The 24786-nt window shown below is 41.1% G+C and overlaps 1 protein-coding gene and 1 pseudogene across 9 annotated transcripts in view; one reads left to right on the forward strand and one right to left on the reverse strand.

Annotated features, from left to right (window-relative positions):
* MARCHF1 (membrane associated ring-CH-type finger 1) overlaps positions 1-24786 on the forward strand; it is a 1003118-nt gene that overhangs the window by 82823 nt on the left and 895509 nt on the right. The gene's annotated exons all lie outside the window — the stretch shown is intronic.
* On the reverse strand, positions 21625-21721 carry LOC127487149 (small nucleolar RNA U13; annotated as a pseudogene).

A 24786-nucleotide genomic window follows, 5' to 3' on the forward strand; every position in this document is an offset into this window, starting at 1 on the left:
TTTTAGAAGTAAAATATTGGTACTAATATGGAAACAAAACTTTCCTTACTTTCTAAGATCACTCATCTCCAGTACTTCTCAACCTCTTATGAAATTTTTACTCCTAAAAATGAATCAACTGAGGTCTGAATACTAATAGTTTGTGAGCAAATATTGTTTTTTGCCCTGAACAAGCAGTTGCTAGTGTGACCAACACATGCTTATTTTTACCAGACCTGTCTCTGCAAATCATAGCAGACGTCACACCCCTTGGCATGGCATGCTGCGAGTAGCAGGTTAATGAGCCCAGGAGCTGGGGGATAACTTCCAGTTCTGACTGTGGCAGCAATGAACAGAAGTACCTTGAGTAGTGATAATCACTGGCATTCGCCATGTGCCAGGCATGTGTCTTAGCACTCTCCATAAAGTAGCGCATTTCGGTTCACACACACAGCTGTCCGCTGGGGTGAATATTATTATGGCCTGTCATGTGTAGATTTGGAACTTGACACAGATAAATAATTTGCTTAAGGTCCTACAATTAGAAAGTAAACAAGGCAGACAATCTTAGCCTATTTACAGATCTTTCATTCTAAACTTCTACTCTGCACTACAAGTTACATGCAGAGGGTTTAGAAAGTTCATGGAAATGCTTATTATAAAAAAAAAAACTATGCATGGACTTCAAATTTTGTTGGACAAACTTAGTTTTTAATTCCATTTTCCATGATTTTTCAAACTACTGTTTGAAAATCATATCAATATTATAACACTACTTATTTAACTTTGAAGTAAGGATGATGCTTAGCTGATCCTCTTAATGGCTTATATTTCAAAAATCTGTGAATGGCAAAGCATAAATGGATTATTACTAGGTATGACCTAGTTGGGATCCACGTAACTATGTAACCAGAGATTGCCCAATACCTCCCAACATGCCTGCCAGATACTTTGTGAAAAATACTTGCTAAGGACAGTGAAAGCCTTCAGCTTCCTGATACAGGTCAGCAGCTACCCTGGGGCAGCTAAAGCAAATTCTAAATCATTCACCAAATGGACTATTAATTTAGACACTGGACAATTTTCTGGCCATGTGTTTTCTTCCTTGCCACAGTCTAGCAACGCCACATTGATACTTCTACTCCCCTTCCTTGTGATAACGTACTTGACTGGACCCTAGTGGGACGGAACATTGTTCTGCATCTTGGAGTTTTTTTTTTTTTTTTTTTTTTGCCTCACAGAATTAGAAAACTTTGATAAATTCATTGCTTATTGGTGTATCAAGTTCTAACGTTTCTGCTGTGTTTCCACGGTGGTTTGCTTACTGTTGTGTCAGGATGCTAATGAGTCTTCTGCATAGCTTCTACACTTTCCAGGAGATGGCATTGTAATTGAAAGTTAAAAGTCTGTGGAATTTAAGGTTAAATTAACCCAATAAGGAAGAAAGCTAAAGTTGGCTTTGGCTGCTCTTATTGGCATTGTTCACTTGGTTTTAATGAGATCTGAAGTGTTTTATGGAGCATAGACAAGTTTGGTGCTTCATGCATAAAATGTAGTTTGGCCATCTCCCATAGCATTCTGCCACACTCGAGTAAACTGTGGAATAGCTTTTCTCTGTTTTATTCATGTACTCTATTTTATATTTACTTGGCAATGACTCTTCAAATTTATTCCTGAAAGTTGTTGGATTATCACTGTTACATCTTAGAGTTTTTAGTAAGAGTAGCATATGATAGACTTTCCTATTTTTGTATTTTATTGGTTGGGCAAAAAGAAAAGGACCCACAGTTTTTCATTTTACTTAGTAAGTCTTCACATTTGAATGGTACTTCAAGACATTCATGGAAAAAAGTGAAATTAAAGGATACACTTATTTTGATATGAATAATTCTGAAATTCATGCATAATTTGTTTCATAACTCTCATTATCTGTGACTTTTTTAATCTTAATGAATGCACTGAACATAGAAGGAATAGGAGATGGTGATAAAGAAAGATAAGAACCACTTAATAAATTACTAACAAAGAACTGACAGTATTTACCTAAACTTTGCTTAGCTTAAAAATTGCATAACAATTACGTATTCTCCAGAATGTCCTACATTTCCTAAAGTGTATTGTTATTCATGTATTTTAGTTGGGTTGAATTTCTCCAGGGCTAATCTCTGGCTCCTATCCAGCACATGCATAACTAAGTATTGACTGAGAAAACTCCTGGTGCCTGCACTGAAGGCGACGTCTGCAAGGTCCACAAGGGGAATTAGACAGTCAATGACTTATGTACATTTGAGAAAAGGCTGTAGTTAAAATAAACAATGAAATGCTTCAGTCAAGCCCTTGGGCAGTGTGGAGAGAGAAGTGACTTTCTCTGGGGTAGTGTGACACAGAAGATCATTTCAGTTGATTCCAGCATTGGATGGATCTGTTGTGCTAACAATGAAGATCAAAGATAAGCAACAAATTGTGATGAAAACCTTATGTTCTTAATGGCCAACTACCACAGATCCGTACAGTTTTCAAGTCTGAACCTGATAGCTCCATCAAGTTAAATTTTGAACTTGAGCAATTAAATTAGTAGTTCCCCATCATCCACAATTTCACCACCTGCAGCCAACTGCAGTTTGAAAATTTAAATAGAAATTTCCAGAAACGCACAATTCACAAGTTTTAAATGGCATGATGAATTCTCAAGCCATCCTGCTCCGTCTTGCCCGGTATGTGAATCATCCCTTCATCTGGTCTGTCTGTGCTGGATTTGCAAGCCGTGCTTAGTCACTAGAGATGTCTCAGTGATTGGTTCAGATAACCCTTATTTTACTTCATTTTGGCACCAAAAGAGCCAGCCTGGTGGCACAGCTAGTTAAGTTGCCTATATATAGCATCAGGTCAAGTTCCAGTCACTCTGCTTTTGCCCCAACTTTCTGCTCATGCTCCTGGGAAGGCAGCAGAAGATGGCCCAAGTGCTTTGGTCCCTGTCACACCCGTGGGAGACCAGGATGCAGCTCCTGCCTCCTGGCTTGGGCTTGACCCAAATCAATTGTTGTGGTCATTTGGGGAGTGAGCTAGTGTAGGAAATCTCTCTTTTGCTCGCTTGCTTACTTGTTCACTCTGTGTTTTAAATAAATAAATTGTTGCATCTATTACAAAAACCAGTGACAGTCATGCATGAATTTTATTGAAAATGAGAAGTAAATGAGAGGCAAGGCAACTGATTGGGACTGGCCACCGATCGGAACCAACACTCCTTACCAGAGTGCAGCCCCCAACAGCGGGTTACACAGCTTTTTATAGTATTCTGTCCACTAGGCTCACAATTTCAAACCGGACCCCTGGTATGCAGTGAACAATAAAAAGGAAAACCAGAATATGGTTGTAAGATAACAGCTAACAATTACAAACCCAATAACAGATCCAAGTTATGGTTGTAAGATAACAGTGAAGGACACATTTCAGTCAACCTAGTTCCTGGGAATTGGGCCCACAGAGTTTCACAAGATACACCCTTAACCATTAGCAAGCAAAGCTAATATGTACAGAAGCAAGAGATCTGCAGTTAGCTTTTACCCACACTCACTCCATTTTGATTCTGATTCTACAAAATGAGTAACTAAATAAATCTTAAAATATATATATATACCCTAAAATTCAAGAGTAGTGGTGATGGCATTTCAGATATGCCAAAGAGAAGCTCTAAATTGTTTTCTTTAAGTGAAAAGGTGAAAATCCTCAACTTAATAAGAAAAACATGGTGTGTTAAGGTTGCTAATAAGGCTGGTGCCGTGGCTCACTTGGCTAATCCTCCACCTGCGGTGCCAGTACCCGAGTTCTAGTCCTGGTTGGGGCACCGGGTTCTAGTCCTGGTTGCTCCTCTTCCAGTTCAGCTCTCTGCTGTGGCCCAGGAAGGCAGTGGAGGATGGCCCAAGTGCTTGTGAAATTGGACAAGACCCCCTAAAATTTACCCCGAAATGTGGCCCCTTAAAGTTCCATAGAACTGCTATCCGGGGTGCCACATGCGCTACCGGAATTTGGGGTGCCTTATGATTTCACCACGGGCTTATTACTAAATCCCTGATATTAATAAGCCCGAGAGGGTTCTTGCCTAATATTTAGAGAAGAATTCTAAATACCGGCACAGATAGACGAGGCAGCATGGTACATTTTAGGCTTTTATTTAGTGAGAAAGATGCATAGGAGAGTGAGAGCTTTATTTAAGGGAGAGAGGTGAATAGGGGTTCATACAGAGCACCAGGAACCAGCCACGTGGAAGAGCATCCATGCCAGGAAGCCTAGAGCACATGGCCCAAAGGCCATGCACCCTGGAGGTGCAGGGCTACAGCCAGCCCCTTCCTAGCAAGAGGCCAGGGAAAAAGAGCCGGCTGGGCCAAGCCATGGCCCGGCTTTTAACCCACTTCCAAAGGGGCGTGGTTAATTAACCTGATTGGCCGGTGGGCACTCAGGTATGTCCAGGTAGGGGCGTGAGATCACGCAGTGGCATGGTGAAGGCATGGTCTAACAGCTCACAAACTTAATCAGTTCTAGCCTGTATGCCTCCCTTCTGCAGGTTAAGCCTCTGCCTTCAGTGCCAGCATCCCATATGGGCGCCAGTTCGAATCCTGGCTGTTTTATTTCTGATCCAGCTCCCTGCTCATGGCCTGGGAAAGCAGTGGAAGACGGTCTAAGTGCTAACACCCCTGTACCCACCCGGGAGACCAGGAGGAAGCTCCTGGCTTCAGATTGGCCCTGCTCTGACCACTAAGACCTTTTGGGGAGTAAAACAGGAAATGGGCGTCCTCTCTCTGTCTCTCCCTCTCTCTGTAATTCTGCCTCTCAAATCAATCTTCAAAGAATCAGACTTTCTGACTTGCATAGGGAGAACTGAATCTTACATGGTCATTACCTTTTATTTTGGGATTATCTTTTATTATGGGTTTTTGAATCTTGGAGATAAAAGAAAAATGGAAAAGAAAATCAACCCAAAGTAAAAGATAAGAAAATCATTTTTCAAAGAATTAATTAGAAAGTCACAAAGCTTCTTTCCACTTCAAGAGGAAATTTATGACGTGTCATTAGATTGTTTACTGTCTTTATTATGTAATGCACTTTTGTTGTCACAAGATATTCCTCTGGACCTCCTCTCTGGAACAGTGGGTTCAGCCGCCATCTGCAGCACACTCCTCCTTTATGGGCACTGGTTTGAGTCTTGGTTGCCCCACTTCTGATCCAGCTCCCTGTTAATGTACCTGGGAAAGCAGCTGCCTGGCCCACTGCTGGCTATTGTGGCCATTTGGGGAGTATGCCAGTGGATGGAAGATAATCTCTCTCTCTCTCTCTCTCTCACTCTGATTTTCAAATAAATAAATACATATTAAAAAAAAGAATTCCTAATGTTCATTTAAGTAAGCACTTCTTAAATGAAATGCCTGCGTAATTCTTTGGGAGTAGATGTAGTACAAATGGCATTGCAAGTCCTCCACAAAAGGTATCTGATCAGATTGTGGCATCAAATGGTAATAGTATGACTCAAGATGCTACTTGAAGCCATAATTTTCCCCTTAATTCCATAGCACATAGGAACTAACCACATGGATCTCTTTATTTTTTTATTTTTATTTTATTTTTTTTTAAAGACTGATTTTATTTATTTGAAAGACAGAGTTACAGAGAGAGGTAGAGACAGAGAGAGAGGTCTTCCATCCACTGGTTCATTCCCCAGATGGCCGCAACAGCCAGAGCTGCACTGATCCGAAACCAGGAGCCAGGAGCTTCTTCCTGGTTTTCCCACGTGGGTACAGGGGCCCAAGGACTTGGGCCATCTTCTACTGCTTTCCCAGGCCACAGCAGAGAGCTGGATCAGAAGAGGAGCAGCTGGGACACGAACTGGCGCCCATATGGGACGCCGGCACTTCAGACCAGAGCTTTAACCTGCTGCGCCACAGCGCCAGCCCCAAGGATCTCTTTTTAAGTGTCTAATTGCTCCTGAACATTCAGACACATGGTTTGGACAGATGGCCAGTGAAAAGTTTCTTGTAGAATTGTTCAGTGAGTAGTGATCTTTAAAAAATAAGTGTTTCCTTACAAGATGCATAGCAGAGTCATTGGTTGGTTGTATATATCTGATTTTGGGACTGAACTCAATGTATTTAACTTTATTTTCATATTAATTCACAAACCCTAAGAAGATATTTCTGTAACTGAGATTTATAGCTTTCTTTTCTGCCTTGGCATTCCCCTGGAGAGTGGTTGAGAACTTATTTTGGAGCTATGGAGCTGACATTCTGTGTTGGAGTGCTGGCTACTCAGCTCTGATCCAGCTCCCTGCTACAGTGGAAGATGGCCCAAGTATTTTGACACCTGCCACCCATATGGGAGACAGGATGAAGTTCCTGGTTCCTGACTTTGGCCTGCACCAGACTAGCTGTTGCCACCACTTGGAGAGTGAATCAGGGGATGGAAGATTCGCTGTCTCTCTGTCTCTCTGTCTCTGTCTCTGTCTCTCTCTTTCTCCCTCCCCCGTCTTTTCTTTTTCTCACCCTTTCCCTCTTCCCATGTCTCATTCTCCATCCCCCTCTCCGTCTCTTCCTGTCTCTGTGACTTCCAAATAAATAATCGTTTTAAAAAAGAAAATCGTGAATGTTACCAGTAATAATTTTCAGGATAATAGCTCAGTGTATGTTGGTCTGCAATTTAGTAACTAAAAAGAGTGACTGTTTTGACAGCACTCACCTGTTAGCGTAGGAAATACATGATGAGGGGTAGCTTTACCTTCTGTGGAGGCAAATGCGACACTGAGAGTGCTTTTGCAATGCTTTCACTTTTTACTCTCCTTGGGATTCTTTCAGATGTATTCTAAGGCAAATTGTCATAAGAAACAAAGTGCTTTCAGCGAGGGCTGAGCATTCCAAATGAGAACTAAGTTTTCAAAATTGAATCTGTTTCAGTTTTCAATGTAGCCCCACGAATCACCAAGTGGAGAAGAAAAGTCAGTATATTATCATTCTCTGTTACTCTTAGAAAGTTTCTAAACTGTGTGTGATACATTGTATTTTTATATTTTCCCAATTATCTCATTTGATTTTTTCTGTTTCCCCATGTATTTTTGTTGTTCTGCTGTATGAGTTAAAATTAAGAAGCTGTGCACAGTAGCTTTCAGCGGCTGTGTAATTCCTCCTAGAGCACATGGCTGCACGTGGTAAGGAAGCACCACAAAATAATAACCATGTTAGCCACTGTAGTCAATACATCTCATCTTCTAATAAACACAAGCATCTTCATAAGCAGAATGGTTTTGATGATCCTTTGAATAAACATGTTTTTAAAATAATTTCTTCTAATAGTTCAGTAAAACCCCAATTCCTTTTTTCCTAGTAATTTATAAAATGGCTTAAAAGGGATATCATTTTATGTACTTTTTTGAATAAAAATGATTTTCTGTGAAAGAGAATTCTTATATAAGTCTCATTTGTTGTTCTTTATAAGGGAGCTATGGAGCATCAGAAAAAAAAAAGCAATATAATTGCTATTTCTATTCACTCTTATGTTATGTTAAAGTTGTAACCCAAATAGGGTAACTACTGCCTGGCCTGCCCAGAATTCCTCAAGCATATTCAATTGTCTAGTTATATCTGTTTCCTCCTTTAATATCTTTGAATACATTTAAAAATATTTATATGTTTGAAAGAATTACAGAGAGAGAGGGAGAAACAGAGAGATCTTTCTTCTGCAGGTTCACTCCTCAGATAGCTGCCATGACCAGGACTGGGCCATGCAGAAGTCAGGAGCCTGATATTTTGTGTAGATCTCCCTCTTAGGTGCAGGGGCCAAGCACTTGGGCCATCTTCTGCTGCTTTCCCAGATGCATTAGCTGGGCGTTGGATAGGAAATGTAGCAGACAGGACTCGAACCAGCACCCATCTGGGATGCTGGCATTGCAGGCAGTGCCTTGACATGCTTTGTCATAACAATGGTGCCGATATCTTTGGATACTAACTTTTGGGTAAAATGTATTATATTCTGTTGAACTTAATTCAATTCTGTGACAAATTGCTGGTTGGTTGCTGTGTTCTTGAACTATTACTTTGTTCTTGAACTAAGGGTAGAATACAGAAATGGAACAGAAAGACATGGATTGCCCTTGTCCTTAAAGCATTGATAATAATGTTAGCAGAGTTGGGTAACCTAATAGTGGCTAAGACACCACTGTTTTGGAGTGTCTGAGTCCTGACTGTGTTCCCGATTCCAGCTTTCTGCTAATGCACACCCTGAGGGGATGACTCAAGTTCTTGTCGCCTTCATGGGACACCTGAATTTAGTTCCTGACTAGTGGGCATTTGGGGGAGTGAACCAGCAGATGCAATCTAGCTCTCTCTGTAATAACTAAAATAAGGAAAAGTTTAAAAAGTGGAAGTCCCATTTTGTTGATTTGTATTTCACACCCAGCAGGTGTTAAATACAGTATTACTGCTTTCCGCGCAGCAGCCTGCTGGGGGTCGCTGTGTAAATGCTCGTGGTCCAGAAGTGAGCATTTGATCACCAGGTTCCACTGTAGGTTTGCATGCAAGTCTTGAGGGGTTCACAGGAAGGGTTTCATCAATAGAGTACCATTCTCATTGCCTTTCTGAACTGGTGGGGAGGCAGGAAAAACAGGGCATGCACACACAAAGGCAAAGCCATGATATACACACTCATACACAGACACAGAGTGTAATATATACACTTTTACACTTACACACACATACATACTCTATTTTAAAGATTTATTTATTTTACTTGAATGTCACAGTTACACAGAGAGAGAAGGAGAGGCAGAGAGAGAGAGATCTTCCATCTGCTGGTTTACTCTCCCAATTGGCTGCAATGGCTGGAGCTGCGCTGATCCAAAGCCAGGAGCCAGGAGCTTCCTCTGGGTCTCCCACATGCGTACAGGGATCCAAGGACTTGGGCCATCCTCCACTGCTTTCCCAGGCCATAGCAGAGAGCTGGATCAGAAGTGGAGCAGCCGGGTCTCAAACCGGTGCCCATATGGGATGCCAGTGCTTCAGGCCAGGGTGTTAACCCGCTGCACCACAGCGCCAGCCCCACATACATACTATATGTACACACACTTTTGTACACACAGATCCACACCAAGTACTGCTTATAAATTAACCAGAACTTTTAGCTTCCTGGGATTATAGAATAGAAAAGAACTAAAATTTTTCACCACATATACAAGTGGTAAAAGACCTTATTTAAAAATATCAAGGCAGGCCTTTGGCATCACGGTTAAGATACCTGCATCCCACATCAGAGTGTCTGGGTTAGGTTCCTGGATCCTGACTCCAGCTTCTTGCTAATGCATTCTCTGGGAGGCAGTGGCTCAAGTAGTTGGGTTCTTGCCACCCACATTGAGTTTCCAGCACCTGGCTTCAGCATGATCTAGTCTCAAACCCTGAGCAACTGCAGAGTGAGCTAATGGATGGGAGCTTTCTTTCTCCGTGTCTCTCAAATAAGTAAATAAATGCATAAATATTTAAAAAATATACAGTGCAATTAATCCTCTTTAAATCCTGTTTTAAAGTTTACTTATTCTTGCAGCTTGATTTATCTTTTTTTAAATTTTTTAATTTTTTATTTTTTTATTTTTTTTGACAGGCAGAGTGGACAGTAAGAGAGAGAGACAGAGAGAAAGGTCTTCCTTTGCCATTGGTTCACCCTCCAATGGCCGCCGCGGCCGGCGCACCGCGCTGATCTGATGGCAGGAGCCAGGTGCCTCTCCTGGTCTCCCATGGGGTGCAGGGCCCAAGCACTTGGGCCATCCTCCACTGCACTCCCTGGCCACAGCAGAGAGCTGGCCTGGAAGAGGGGCAACCGGGACAGAATCCGGCGCCCTGACCGGGACTAGAACCTGGTGTGCCGGCGCCGCTAGGTGGAGGATTAGCCTAGTGAGCTGCGGCGCCTGCCTTGATTTATCTTTAAGCCTAAATTGACCCTCTCTTTGCAAAAAGACATTTTTTGTTATATATCTAGCCATATGTGTTTTTCATTCTATTTTTGTTTTACTCTTATAAGTTGTTTTTATTTTGATAATCTATGTTCTGTTAAGCAGTATTATTTTTTATCAAATTGCCAAGTTAGTGCAGCTCTTTTGGAGCCTAAGTTGAAGACTGCAGAGAGTGCAAAAGGAGCTGAATTTCTGAATAAATGGTGACACTCACAGGTCAGGAACTCCACTGGGTATGATCCAAAATCTGTGTTTTCCACCAGTGGTAGCAAAGCTGTCACTTAATGGTCTCTTTGTCCTGTATACAGAAGGGAAAAGAGCAGCTCAGTTAGTTCCCGGCTCTGTTTGTATTTAATTCCGTGTGAGTATGATATCTAAGTTAATGTTTGCTGATGCCCCTCCAGTCCTGTGCCGGGTTTTAATGAAATGTCAAGATCCTCCATGAACTATGTACAAATCATAAGCATCATTATGATTTTCCCCTTATATAGAATGAAGTATATCAAGTTCAGTTTAGTGGTTTTTGAACTCATTGCTCTTGATAGGCAGATTTTCTGGTTCTGTCATTCCGGCTTTTTCATAAATTGCTCTATATTCATTAGTGTACAGCTACTCCATCTGTACATAGACAGAGTCAGTGTAGCTACAAGATGACTTTATGATTTGACATGGTTAGTAGTCTCATAGGGTCAGTAATGTGAATGAAGACGTAGACGTTTACAGCACAGTGGTTTTGAAAACTTGAACATTAGACTCATACATTCTTCCTGGGAGGAGGAGGCACGTCCGGGCTTCTTGGTCTTGTTCCACTGCACAAATTGCCTTGTATTTCTGTGTGCTTTAGTTGTGTCTGCAGTGTGTCTCCTAACTGGAACACTAGGAACGCAAACTTCCTTAGGTTCATTTTCACCTTTGGCACTTGCTGTAGTTTCTCATGCACAGGGTGACAATTTCAATCTACAAGCAAAAAAAATTTTGTTACCGAATTTAACATATAATGGTGTCTCTGTTCCTTGGAATAATAAAATGAAAAGTTACCAGTTTCCGATGTTTCCTGGAGGTGATGCCTGGGAGAGAGGAGACAGGGAGGTAAGACAGAAATCTCCAGTGCTGGAAACAGAGCTGTCTTGGACTTGCCGACCACATAGTCACCTACCAGCCATTGCCACATCCACTGTTTCACCTCAACCTCCGAAGATTCGCTGTTGATGGATCCTTTCCTCCTTTGCTCACAGCCCGCTTAGACCATCTCTTTAACACATTGGAATACACTTGGCTGCTCCCTTACTGTTTTGGGTTGTAGTACAATTGGTGAGGCTTTGTCTGCCTACTCACTGAGGCTTCGCAGATCCCTGGGTAGCACAGCCCATTGTTCGCTGCTGCTGCAGATTCATAGATGTAACTGAAGGTCCTGCCCTCTGCGCAGAAAGTCTCTATCCAGTTGGGCAAGGGACGAGGCATGAGTAGCAGGGAGTCCGTGTTCTACTTCTCTTGTGTTCACCAAATACTTTAGATCTTTCATTCAAGCAAGAGTTTTTCCTATTCCTCCAGGATTCCTGGTTTAAAATTAAAAAGTCAGAAGGGAATCATTACAACCTAGCGTTCACAATGTAAGAAAATCTAGAGTGTGTAACAGTTCCAGATCCTGTTGAAACACTTGAGGATGATCAGTTTATGGTATGTTAATTCCTGATTTGTAGTCATCATATTTTGTGTAAAAGGCTAAATTAATATTCTCTACTTTCTTAAAGATAGCTCTTTGTTCTAGATGGGTGATTAATGAACACAACAAGGCTAGTTGTTTTAATTCCTACAAGTTTTACATGTGCATTGAATTCGGTTAGGGTGCTGCTCATTTATCTTTTCAGCATGCTATTTGTTCATCTTAGCTTGGGATGGAATATCTCACCTTTTATCATTGCACACATAGATCAGGATATAAGATAACGACTCTCAGAGGACAGCCTATGAAAGACCCTAAACTTGCTGACTGCTAATGATTTCCTGAAATAAAATAGTTTTATTGCAATGAGAAGAGAATGATTTGAAGTTGAATTTTGTGCAAGAGATTGATGATTTTGAGATGGTTAAGTTTAGCAACCACAATAAAAATTAGCCATGACTTTTTTTTCCAACTTGGAGTGTGGCTTTCGATTAGTCACTTTTTCCTTCAGCAATCCAGTTTCCTCTCTAAAAAAATGGAGTTGATTTAAGTAGAAAATTTCTCAAGATTTAATAGAAGTATATTCTTTTTTTTAAAAAAAAAGATTTGTTTTTGCTTGAAAAGCATAGTGACCCACAGAGAGAAGTGTACAGAGAGATCTCCCATCCACTGGTTCATGCCCCAAATTGTCATAAAGGCTGGGGCTGGGCCAGGCTGAAGCCAGCAGCTAGGAACTCCATCCCTTGGGAGGTAGGGATCCGAGTAATTGGGCCATCATCTCTTGTCTTCTCAGCTTATTACCAGGGAGCTGGACAGAAGCAGAACAGCTGTGACTTGAGCTGTCAATCCAGTATGGGTTGTCAGTATTTTAGGCAGCAGCTTATTCTACTGCACCACAGTGCTGGCCCCAGAGGGTTAAAATTGTAATATAGGGCGAAGAGATTCAGCTGAAGAAAAATGCTATTGCTATTGATGAGTTAAATTGACTAAGTACAATGATTATAATGTTTCCAATATATTAATGAAAGATGACCAAATCTGGGCTATGTAATCCTCAATTAATTTTTTTTTTATTTTTGATAGTGGTAAATTGTGGTGAATTAATATCCTAGCTATATTTATTTTTCTACTTTCATCACATTTTATTCATATATATATATAATTATATGATTTCAGTTGATGATAACCATGCCTGGAATAGATGTGTATTACATCAGACTCATAGAATGGCAGATGTCCTAAACAGCACTCTGGCCTCAGAATCAGCCCTTAAAGCATTTGGATCTGGCTGAAGAGCCCATGAGAGTATTTTAGGCATGGAAAGCCAAGACACTCTGGCAAAAAAAAAAAAAAAACACCTAAATGAAAGATCTCTGCGAGTGAGATCCCAGTGGAAAGAATGGGCAACGATCCCAGTGGAAAGAATGGGCAACCAAAGAATGAAAGAGGGAGATACCTTTCTCTGAAGGGGGGAGAGAACTTCCACTTTGACTATGATCTTGTCTAAATAAGATTGGAGTTGGCAAACTCAAAAGGCTTCCATAGCCTGGGCAGCTCATGACAAGAGCCTCGGGTGATTACTGACGCCATAAATAAGAGTAGCAGTTGTTAACAACAGGAGTCACTGTGCACCTACTCCCCATGTAGAGACTCACTTTAACTTAAGAAACATAAAGATTGAAAGAAAAGATTTGGTAAAAAGATGTTCCATGTGACTGATAACTAAAAGGGAACAGGAATGCCTATTCTTGTGTAAGATAGAGTAGATACAAGGTAAAAAATTCTAAGAAGAGATGAAGGTCAATATATAATGGTAAAGGGACCAATTCACAAAGAGGATGTAACTATTTTGTAGTCATGCACTGTAAAATGACCTTTCAGTTCGTGACACCATATTTCTGGTGGTTGCCTCCTAAGAGTACCATGGGCCTGAAAAATTCTTACTGCCTGGTGATGTCATAGCTGTTATATCATCAGAGTGGAAAGCATTACCATGTGTTTGTCATGATGCTGACATAAAGAAATCTAGTGCACTGACAGTCATATAGAAGTATAGCAATAGAATTATGTACAATACATAATTGATAATTATAATAAAATGATTTAATGGTTTATGTATTTATTATACTTTTTATTATGTTATGGCTTATTCTTTCTACTTATTAAAAACATTTATTATAAAACAAAAAAGAAACAGATGTGTATTAGTGACATAGGAATAATCAATAACAGTATCTTAAATGTTCATGGAATTGCCAGCATTGTGGCATAGCAGGTAAAGCCACTGCCTGTGAGGGTGGCATCTCATATGGGCATTAGTTTGAGTCCTGGCTGCTCCACTTCTGATCCAGCTCCCTGCTCATGACCTTGGAAGAACAGCAGAAGATGGCAAAAGTACTTGGGCTCCGCCACCCAGCTCCTGGCTTCAGCCTGGCCCAGCTGTGGCCGTTGCAACATCCAGAGAGTGAACCAACAGATGAAAGATATCTCTGTCTCGGTTCCTACTCTTGCTATAATTCTGACTTTCAAATAAATAAAACAAATATATCAAAAAAAGTTCATGGAATTATGAAATATTGAAGTGGTTCATTAACATTCAGCAGTATTTTATATGTACATGTATATGTGTGAGTGAGTGCACATGTTATTTAGAAACTAACTGCATATCAAAAACATGCACAAGTTTTCTTTTTTTTTAACTTTTATTTAACGAATATAAATTTCCAAAGTACAGCTTATGGATTACAATGGCTTCCCCCCCATAACGTCCCTCCCACCTGCTACCCTCCCCTTTCCCACTCCCTCTCCCCTTCCATTCACATCAAGATTCATTTTCAATTCTCTTTATATACAGAAGATCAGTTTAGCATACATTAAGTAAAGATTTCAACAGTTTGCTCCCACACAGAAACATAAAGTGAAAAATACTGTTTGAGTACTAGTTATTGCATTAATCTCAATGTATAGCACACTAAGGACAAAGATCCTACATGAGGAGTAAGGGCACAGTGACTCCTGTTATTGACTTAACAAATTGACACTCTTGTTTATGGTATCAGTAATCACCCTAGGCTCTTGTCATGAGCTGCCAAGGCTATGGAAGCCCCCTGAGTTCACCGACTCTGATCATATTTAGACAAGGCCATGGTCAAAGTGGAAGTTCTCTCCTCCCTTCAGAGAAAGGTACCTCCTTCTTTGATGACCCATTCTTTCCACTGGGATCTCACTTGCGGAGATCTTTCATTTAGGTTTTTTTTTTTTTTTCCCCCAGAGTGTCTTGGCTTTCCATGCCTCAAATACTCTCATGGGCTTTTCAGCTGGATCCGCATGCCTTAAGGGCTAATTCTGAGGCCAGAGTGCTGTTTAGGACATCTGCCATTCTATGGGTCTGCTGTGTATCTCACTTCCCATGTTGGATCGTTCTCTCCCTTTTTTATTCTATCAGTTAGTATTTGCAGACACTATTCTTGTTTATGTGATCCCTTTGGTTCTTAGTCCTATCATTATGTTTTCATTATTAGTCTTGGTTAACAAAGTATTGAAATTTATACAAATTAAACACTTCAAATAACTATAATAATTTTTTTCCCAATGTTTGAGGCAAAGATTCCTCATGAAAGCAGGGGTTTTTGGCCTGAAGCCTGCGTTCCCCACTTCCCACTTGGGTGCACTGTTCGTGCTGGAGTGGGCCCACGGTTCTGACGTCACATGCAGTGCCCTCGTGGGCACATGGGTCATCCTGGCTCGCTTTCCCTTCTTGCCTGCGAATGTCCTTTTCCTGACTGAGTTGCTATCACCTTATTCTAGTCCCCATTTCTCCTTCACTGGGTGTCAGACCGCTGCTGAAACACCCTTTCTCTGCAACCCACCGTTCAGCAGTCTGCCTCAGAGTGTCTGTGCTTTGCTTTTGTATGTGTTTATGCTTATTCATAATTTCTGATTATAGAGCTGTTGCCCCTCTTCCAGGCCAGCTCTCTGCTGTGGCCCGGGAGTGCAGTGGAGGATGGCCCAAGTGCTTGGGCCCTGCACCCACCCCATGGGAGACCAGGAGAAGCACCGGGCTCCTGGATTCAGATGGGCACAGCGCGCTGGCCATAGCGGCCATCTGGGGAGTGTACCAACGGAAGGAAGACCTTTCTCTCTGTCTCTTTCTCTCTCTGTCCACTCTGCCTGTCAAAAAAAAAGAGCTATGCATATGCCACATTTGTTTTGTTTGTGTCTGTCTTCCTAACGGAGACCGCCTATTTGAGGGTAGGGGTGTCACCTGTATTTGGTCACTCTTGTTTCCCTGAGCCTAGCGCCATGTGGGTCGCGGAGCATGCATTCACTTACCATGACAGCGGTGTGCTTGGGGTTTTTCTCAGATAGTGTTGGAAACTTCTTAGACTGTGTCTACTTTTGGAAATCTGTTTGATAAAAATATTCAGATTTGTCAGATTTCTGAAAAATAAAGCAACTGCTATAAAAAATAAATACAAGTGGACTTTTTAAAAATTATTTTTAACATTATATTCTATTTAACACCTGTTTCCTCCCAAAACAAAATGAAACAAGCAGAAAAGCCCTGTGGGCTCCACAGTCGATGGCACAGCCTCTTTTGGACATTTATGACCTTAGTGAAAATGTAGCATGTAAGCCTAGAGGGGCAGCAGGAGTGCAGGATTCTGATGTGAGTACCAGGAAGTTAGCAGGAAGCACTCAGAGGTTACAAGATCAAAGGTGTTTCCAGTGTAATTGGGGAACCAACTGATGCCTTGTCTAGTTACCGTGACACAAAACATTTCCAGACAGTGTACTCACACTACATATCCTTGCTGGGGAACTCGGAAAAATTATATTAATTTTCAGAAATCACCATTGGAGAATTTTGAGCCCAATCTGACTCCAAGTAGTTTCAAAGTGGGTAGAGATTGGGACCAGTGCTGTGGCTTAGTGGGTAAAGCCTCCACCTGCAGTGCTGGCATCGCACATGGGCGCTGGTTTGAATCCTGGCTGCTCCGCTTCCAATCCAGCTCTCTGCTGTGGCCGGGGAAAGCAGTAGAAGATGGCCCAAGTCTTTGGGCCTGTGCATCCTCATGGGAGACCTGGAAGAAGCTCCTGGCTTCAGATCATTGTGGCCAACTGGGGAGTGAACCAGTGGACGGAAGATGTCTCTCTCTCTCTCTCTCTCTCTCTGCCTCTCCTCTCTCTGCGTAACTCTGACTTTCAAATAAACAAATAAATCTTTTTAAAAAATGAGTAGAGACATGATGGATGGAGAGGGCGATACACTGGGGATCGTGTATGACTTCTCATTTCTTCCAAAAATGCACTTGTAGTAGATGTAGAGGCTCCTAGCATTCAAGTTGCTAATACCACTCTCTTTTATGGGCTTTGTTTGCTTCTTTAGAATTTAATAGTCTGTTGCCAGAGGCCTCACGGTTTGCATTTCCTGGTCCCTTCCCTCCTCTCCCCACCCCAACCCAGTAACTTGCTCTGTGTTCGTGGATTATCTTCAGGGACATCCATTCTTGTTTGCTTCCCTTTGGTTATAACTAATGATATAATACAGTTTCTGGCATCTCTTCTGCAGTCTCCCACTTAGGATCCTAATTGCCAGTTTCTGAACTATTTCATAGCTTCCAGTCTTTAGGGATTAATTCATAATTTGATTGTTTTCAAGAATGTATTTTGAAATGAAATAGCTTGCAGGAGTCCATTCAGAAGGGATTGAATGATATTTTAAATGCCAGCAGTGGATGGGACCAGGAACTTGTGCCGAGATCTGTCAGTCTGCCAGGGTTGTTGATTACCCCAAAGATGCTCACAGGGCCTGTTAAGTTTCTTTCTGCCTGATAGCAACTAAGAAAATGAAATGTCTCCTTGTCTGTCATGAAGTTTCAGTTAATACCGCAGAGCTGAAGTGCGAGTGTTTGTGTGTGCGTGTGTGTATGTGTGTGTGTGCGTGTGTATGCACATGCACACGTGTGGAGGGGCTGGGGGCTGAGGAACTCAGGATGTGTGGTGATTGTGATAGTGAGGGTGTGTTGAGAGAAGTCAAATGCCAAGAGCCATCGCGTTGGCTCATATTGCTCCTTCCAAGGTGGTACACAAACCCTTAGAGGGTCATGCCCACAACTCCACGCAGGAGCAAAGGCAGTAATTTGTTGATTGCCTACTTCATGCCAGGCATGAAGTCTACACAGACAATCTCACTTATTCTTCATTTAATCCTGTGGGGGTGCCAAAGGTGCGAAGGTGGAAACAGAGCTCCGAGAAGTGAAATCACTTGTCGAAGCCGGCCCAGGGTTTTAGCTGTTTGTCTTCTGATAGCTTCTGTGAAATGTTGTTCTCACCACAAATGTTCTTCATTCCTTGAAGGCAAATGTGGACTCTTAGATAAAATCCAGTTTCTTAAGTTTATTGTATAGAAATAAATCTTGCAGTTTGGTCACAAATAGAGAAGCCTGCTGAGTTCTGCAGGTCCCAGTATTGAAAGAAAACAAGAGGGTGAACTGGCACAGAAAATGTGTGTACTCCCATTTTGTTAGGATTTACCCGACCAGAGGGAGAACGGAGCCAGCTGAGCACAGTGTGGGACGATGGAAGTAATTGTGTCCAACCACTACGAAAGATCAAAGCTTCTCCATGATTCCAAAGATCTCTTTCAGCAGCTTGATTATTGTAATCATGAAAATATAGCAGGAGTCTTCAAAAAGGTCATAGAAATGCATATGTATAAAAAATTGTGCCGATGTCAATTTTTTTGTACCAAAATAAACTTATCTCCTAATTCCATTTTACATGAACTTAAAAAAAAATGATTTGTTTTATTTGAAAGGCAGAGTTATACAGAGAGGGAGAGACAGAGAAAGAAAGAGAGAGAGAGAGAGAGAGAGAGAGAGAGAGAGGTATCTTCCATCTACTGGTTCACTCCCCAGTGAACTAGGGCTGGGCCAGGCCAAAGTGAGGAGCCAGAAGCTTCAACCGGGTTTCTCACATGTTTGTTGGACCCACATGCTTGGACCATCTGCTGCTGCTGCTTTTCCCAGGCACTTTAGCAGGGAACTGGATCAGAAATGTAGCAGTTGGGACTTGAACTGGCAACCATATGGAATGCTCCTGTTGCAGGAGACAGCTTAACCCGCTGCTCTACAACACTGGCCCCACCCATGAACTTTTTAAAGTATTCTCATGTAATTTTGTCTAATTGAACTCCCTCATTGGGCAGATTCTGTTCTTCCACCAGGCAGTAGTAGAGTTCTAACTAGAATACTCTTTATAATAGCTTTTCTAAGAAGTGTATTATTAGGCTTTTACTTCCAGTCTTGCCCTCCATAACCAAGTCTCAACCTTTTAAGGACTTACGGTGCCAGAGTTATTAAGATTTGACTTTTCTCAAATAAAAAAAAAGGAGATTTGGAAAATTTAGATTTGTTTTAAGATTCCAAGCTTGAAAATTATAATTTTAATTTAAGGCATGTTAAATTTGAAATGTTATTTAAAATTCTTACTTGCGGTGGACATTTGGCCTAAAATGTTGGTTTGTATGGCTGTGTCTCATATTGGAGTACCTGGGTTTGATATCTGAGTTTTGGTGCCTAACACCAGCTGCCTGCTCATGCAGACCCTGGGAGGCAGAAGGTGATGGCTCAAGTCACTGGGTCCCTGCCACCTATATGGAAGACTTGTGCTGAGTTCCTGGTGGTATTGAGTTCTTAGCTCAATCCAGCTTGAGCATTTGGTAAGCAAACCAGTGGATGGGAGCAACATGCCCCCTTAACCCTGGCCAACCTCAAATTAATTGCTAATTTAAAAAAAATTAAAATTTTCACTGTAACTTTTTTTAAAAAATAGTGGACTAGTATAGCATATATAAATATTTCGTGAATCAGATACCAAAGAGAAAATAATCTCTCAGAAACTTTATTGGTTGGTTTACCCAGAACATCTTTTATAAAATCTTTGGAAGGAGGAGAGAGCTCTTTCTGTTACACAGGGCTCAGCCGGAAGCATCACTAGTCACAGTTATACACTGTATTTGCCATCACCGTTTGCAAACACTAAGTGCTACTTCAGTGTGCTTCTTTCAGCATGCTATGTATTTGTGCTTGTGTACTGTAGATTTTTTGTTTTCTCACTTTCTCTTCCCTCTTCTCAGCTCTTTCATATCCTGTAATGTTCATTTTAAACATCACCTCTTGTTTGTCACTTCCCAGATGCAAGCAAGACCAATGAGTAAATTCTCCCTCTTTTATTACTTTTATAAGTTTACGTGTGCATATCTGACACCCTGATGCCATTATTGTCTGCAAACTAGCCTTACTGTTTGTTTTATGCATGTCTTCCTCTTCCAGTGATGAAACAGTTAGTTCAGGGAGTAGAAATTTTTCAAGAGACTAGGAAATCACAAGAAGGAAGATTCTGGGGTCTTGGAGGGTAAAATATTTTTAGAATGTCAGGTTATATTGAGGTAGGCATCGATAGATTACAAGGCTAACCATGGGTTTTAGAACCCATCTATGTCTTAAAAGCTCTTTGTGGCCAACAGGAAACCCTCATCTGTATATGCCAGTTGGCCTTCGTCAACCTAGTAGATAATTCCTTGAGATACTGCTTCAGCCAGAGTGTTCCCTGTGAAGAAGAGCTGAGACCAATCACGAAAGCAGACTTTTGACAATAATAAGAGTGAAACACTACAGTGGGAGAAGTAAGGAAGGAGGAGAAAGCAGCGAGCACTTTTTCTTATGGAAGTTTTCTGTCCCAGGAGAGAGCGAGTTTAAATATCTTTTTGTGAAAAGATTTATTTTATTTATATGAAAGACAGAGTTACAGAGAGAGAGGGAGAGACACAGAGAGAGGTCTTCCACGCCATTGGTTAACTCCCCAAATGACCACAACTGCCAGAGCTGAGCTGATCCCAAGCCAGGAGCCAGGAGCTTCTTCCGGGTCTCCCAAGTGCGTGCAGGGGCCCAAGGAGTTGGGCCATCTTCTACTGCTTTCCCAGGCCACAGCAGAGAGCTGGATCAGAAGAGGAGCAGCCAGGACTCAAATTGGCGCCCATGAGTTTAGATATCTAAAGTTTGACTTATTTCCTTTTTCTTACGGATTCTAGGGCTATGTTGAGATTATATTTGTTTAATTTGTATAATTTCCTTCTCCTGAGCACATTTGTTACTAGAATTGTGCTAGGTTATTAGTTAGTCCTCCTGAAAATTGAAATATTTTATTTTGCACAGGTGTAGTTTGTGAACTATTTTGTTAAATGTGATTTAATTTATAGGCAACACTGCATAATTCATCCTTATCCTTGTTTTAGGAAACTGAATGCTGTGTAAAGCAAAATCACCATTGGTACCACTTTCCTAATTATGTTTCTCAGTTAGTGTGCAATCAAGGATTGCGTGGTCCAAGCCTGTCAGAGCTAAAGCAGCGCAACTATTGTTCAACTTTAGAACATTGTGGGTTGGGAGATATATCTGAGCCAGTCTTGTCTGTTGCACCCGATAGAAAAACTCTGTACTGAACCTCTGAGGTCCATGCAGCCTCAACCAGAATGCTTTGACTAAGCTTGTCGGGCATAATTTAGTGGGCAAAAATCCAGCTTTCTTAATCTACCCCCAATTATGCTGTGTGTGCTTAGGATTACTGGATTCCTCTTCCTTAAGCTAACATTGCAGTTCAATAATAAAGGCAATTTCTACGTTTCCTTCCTGCTATTTAAAGCCTGCTGCTTTCAGATGAAATGAGTTCCTTCCGTGGCAAGTTTTCTAAGATGTCCATTTACCATTTTGAAGCTCCCAGGACTTTTAGTGCTAGACTTCTTTTTGTCTTCTATCAATCATAGATTTCAGGACTATAAATACTATGGACAAGTAATGGGTTGGGTCTAGGAGGCTGTCTTATTGGAAAGAGCGTGGCTCTAATGGAGTGAACACAACACTAGCTCCTCCCACAAAGATGGGCGTACAGTGGGTGCTGGGTGAATACTGTTGGATGAGTATCAGTTTAGTACTGTGTTCTTTTTCTGTAATGTTCCAATGTTGCCACAGTGTTTGAGGGAGGCACATCTGGCACAAAGGCTGGCAAACCCAACATCACAGCGTGAACCATAAAAGGATGTAATGCTTGTTTTTTAACTGATACTTTTCATAGGCATTTTATTAGAGTGAACTTTTTATGAGGAATATGATGTGAGATGTATGAGTGCATACTTTAAGATCTTTGTTTGAAAATGTCATGTTTTTAAAGGAAATGCACTTGAAACACTCCTCTACTACACTTCCTTTTTGTCCTGAAAAAAATATGTCCTTTTACTCTTCAGGGTGTACCTGAAAGGAAAGTGAATTATCTTCCCTCCAACACTTAACTCCCTCTAACCACAGCAGCTTATCCCACCTGGCTTCACTCTTTGTATGGGTTTAACTTGCAGGTTAATAAAATATAATCTTCTTTCTAGAGATATTCTCAGAAGAGCAATTCTTTCCAGTAACTACTGTGCCATTTGTCCACAGAAGCAATAGGGTATGATACTGCCCACAATGTTAGAGTTAATATCTCTGTCTGCATCCTAAGCTCTGATGGAAGTTGTGTATAACGCTCTAGAAAACAAACTTGAAAAGCTGTAGAGAAACCATCTTCCAACATTTTAAAGATAAATGGAAATCCATGCAGAGGTGATGTACGATGTCTTACTATGTGAAGCAAGATGGCAAATTGTTAAAAATATGCACAAGGCAGTTGTGCCCATTCTGGAGTATAAATCAAATCTTTGTATGTTGCTTTCGGAGAATTTGCTGCTCAGATCTTGAATAAGATAACCTGTTCGGAAAGATTTCAGAACCATAGGGTGTTTTATTTTATCCTGCACCTAAGAGAAGTGCTAATTTCATGTAAATTAAGTTGCTCAGTACACCCATCCTCTCACCCTTTCCTTAGCAATACAAAACGTCTCTGGAAGGGCTTTAGCTTTTTAACCTATTTCTATTTCTTATTTTACATTCTCTTTAGGTACTTGTTCTGTACTTGAATTTGCCATAAACATTCTACTTAGTAGTGGACAGTCCACAAGGAAAAAAATGCATTTTTTACTGAAACATGTAAAAGACCCTAATAAAATGGGCAGGGGCTGGTGCTATGGCACAGTAGGTTAATCCTTTGCCTGCGGCAATGCCGGTTCTAGTCCTGGCTGCTCCACTTCCAATCCAGCTCTCTGCTATGGCCTGGGAAAGCAGTAGAAGATGGCCCAAGGGCTTGGGCCCCTGCACCCACATGGAAGACCCGGAAGGAGCTCCTGGCTCCTGGCTTCAGTGCAGCTCTGACTGTTGCAGACATTTGGGGAGTGAACCAGTAGATGGAAGATCTCTCTCTGTCTCTCCCTCTCTCTGTAACTCTACCTCTCAAATAAATAAATAAATAAATAAAAAATCTTAAACAAAAAAATAAAATGGGAGTTATCTTAAAGCTCTGCTTGAGTCTTGTGTTTTACCTTCAGCATTTGGCATGGTGTTTAGGTATTTTACTAGATAGGATGGATGTGGAATAAACTCTGCCTTGCTTTGTGCCTGTTAGAATAAAATATTTAGAAATCAGAGTCGGTGAACTCAGGGGGCTTCCATAGCCTTGGAAACTCATGACAAGAGCCTAGGTTGATTACTGAGGCCATAAACAAGAGTGTCAATTTGTTAAGTCAACAACAGGAGTCACTGTGTACTTACTCCTCATGTAGGATCTCTGTCCTTAGTGTGCTGTACATTGAGATTTAATGCTATAACTAGTACTCAAACAGTATTTTTCACTTTATGTTTCTGTGTGGGAGCAAACTGTTGAAATCTTTACTTAATGTATGCTAAACTGATCTTCTGTATATAAAGAGAATCGAAAATGAATCTTGATGTGAATGGAAGGGGAGAGGGAGTGGGAAAGGGGAGGGTTGCGGGTGGGAGGGACATTATGGGGGGAAGCCATTGTAATCCATAAGCTGTACTTTGGAAATTTATATTCATTAAATAAAAGTTAAAAAAAGAATAGAATGTGAGATCATATGATTTCAAATTGAATAAATTCATGGTATAATTTAATGTTCATGTAAGAATATTAGGTAAATTGAAGCACATAGATACTATATTTGTTGGACCCAGCTAAACTTTTTAAACAGTTTTATTTTGGAATAGTTTTAAATTATTTTTATAGAGAAGTTGAAAAGATAGTACAATTTCTGTGTACCCTTCATCCATAATCAAGCTACGCTTATGAAAACTAAGAAACCATTAGTTCTTATTAAAATAATAGTAATTGAACTCCAGACTTCATTCAGCTTTGACTGGTTTTCTCCCTACTGTCTTTTTCCTAGTATCATGGTCATATGCAGGATACCACATCACATTTACTCTTCGCGTCTCCTTGGTCTCCTCTGGCTTATGGCAGTTTCCCACTCTTTGCTTGTTTTTCACAATTTTAAAGTTTTGTTTGTAGTGTGTCTCTCCAGTGGGTTTAGTTGGGTGATCTCTTGATGAGTTGAAGAGGGAGAATATTACCTGTGTGGTCTGCCCTTCCAGAGCCTCATGTGAGGGGCACATGCTGTCAGAATGCCTCATCACTGGCAAGGTCAGCATCCGCTGGACAGGGTCATGTTCCCCAGATTATTCTCCTGTGAAGGTATCTTTCCCAGCTCTTCCCACACTGTTCTGTTCTTTGCAAATAAGTCCTTAGGTCCTGCCTGCACTCATGGGGCTCTCTCTGTTTCTTCAGTGTTTTCCTTTTTTAACCTGATACGCTAAACATGACATAACCGTTTTGTCTATTTGTGCTACAAACCTATGATAGCAAGATTATTATTTCATTTTTCAGTTGTGGAAACTAAGTCAAGGTTAAGCAACTTGACTAAGATGACACAGATCAAAATTGTGAACTCAGGTCTGTTAAATGCCAGGGCACTTGCGCTTAACCATTATACTACACTGCCACCTTGACAGACATCCCAAACCTTACCAGTTTAGTGGTGAGACATTTTCACATATCCTTTGTTTTGACTTGTTAGTTTCATCTGAATTCAGAGGTGCATGTTTGGGGTAATTACTTGTATATTAAAAATTATATGAAATGGCCAGCGCCATGGTTCACTTGGCTCATCCTCTGCTTGTGGCGCCAGCACACCGGGTTCTAGACCCAGTTGGGGCACTGGTTC

This window comes from Oryctolagus cuniculus, chromosome 8 (assembly GCF_964237555.1).
Source record: "Oryctolagus cuniculus chromosome 8, mOryCun1.1, whole genome shotgun sequence".
Lineage (NCBI taxonomy): Eukaryota > Metazoa > Chordata > Mammalia > Lagomorpha > Leporidae > Oryctolagus > Oryctolagus cuniculus.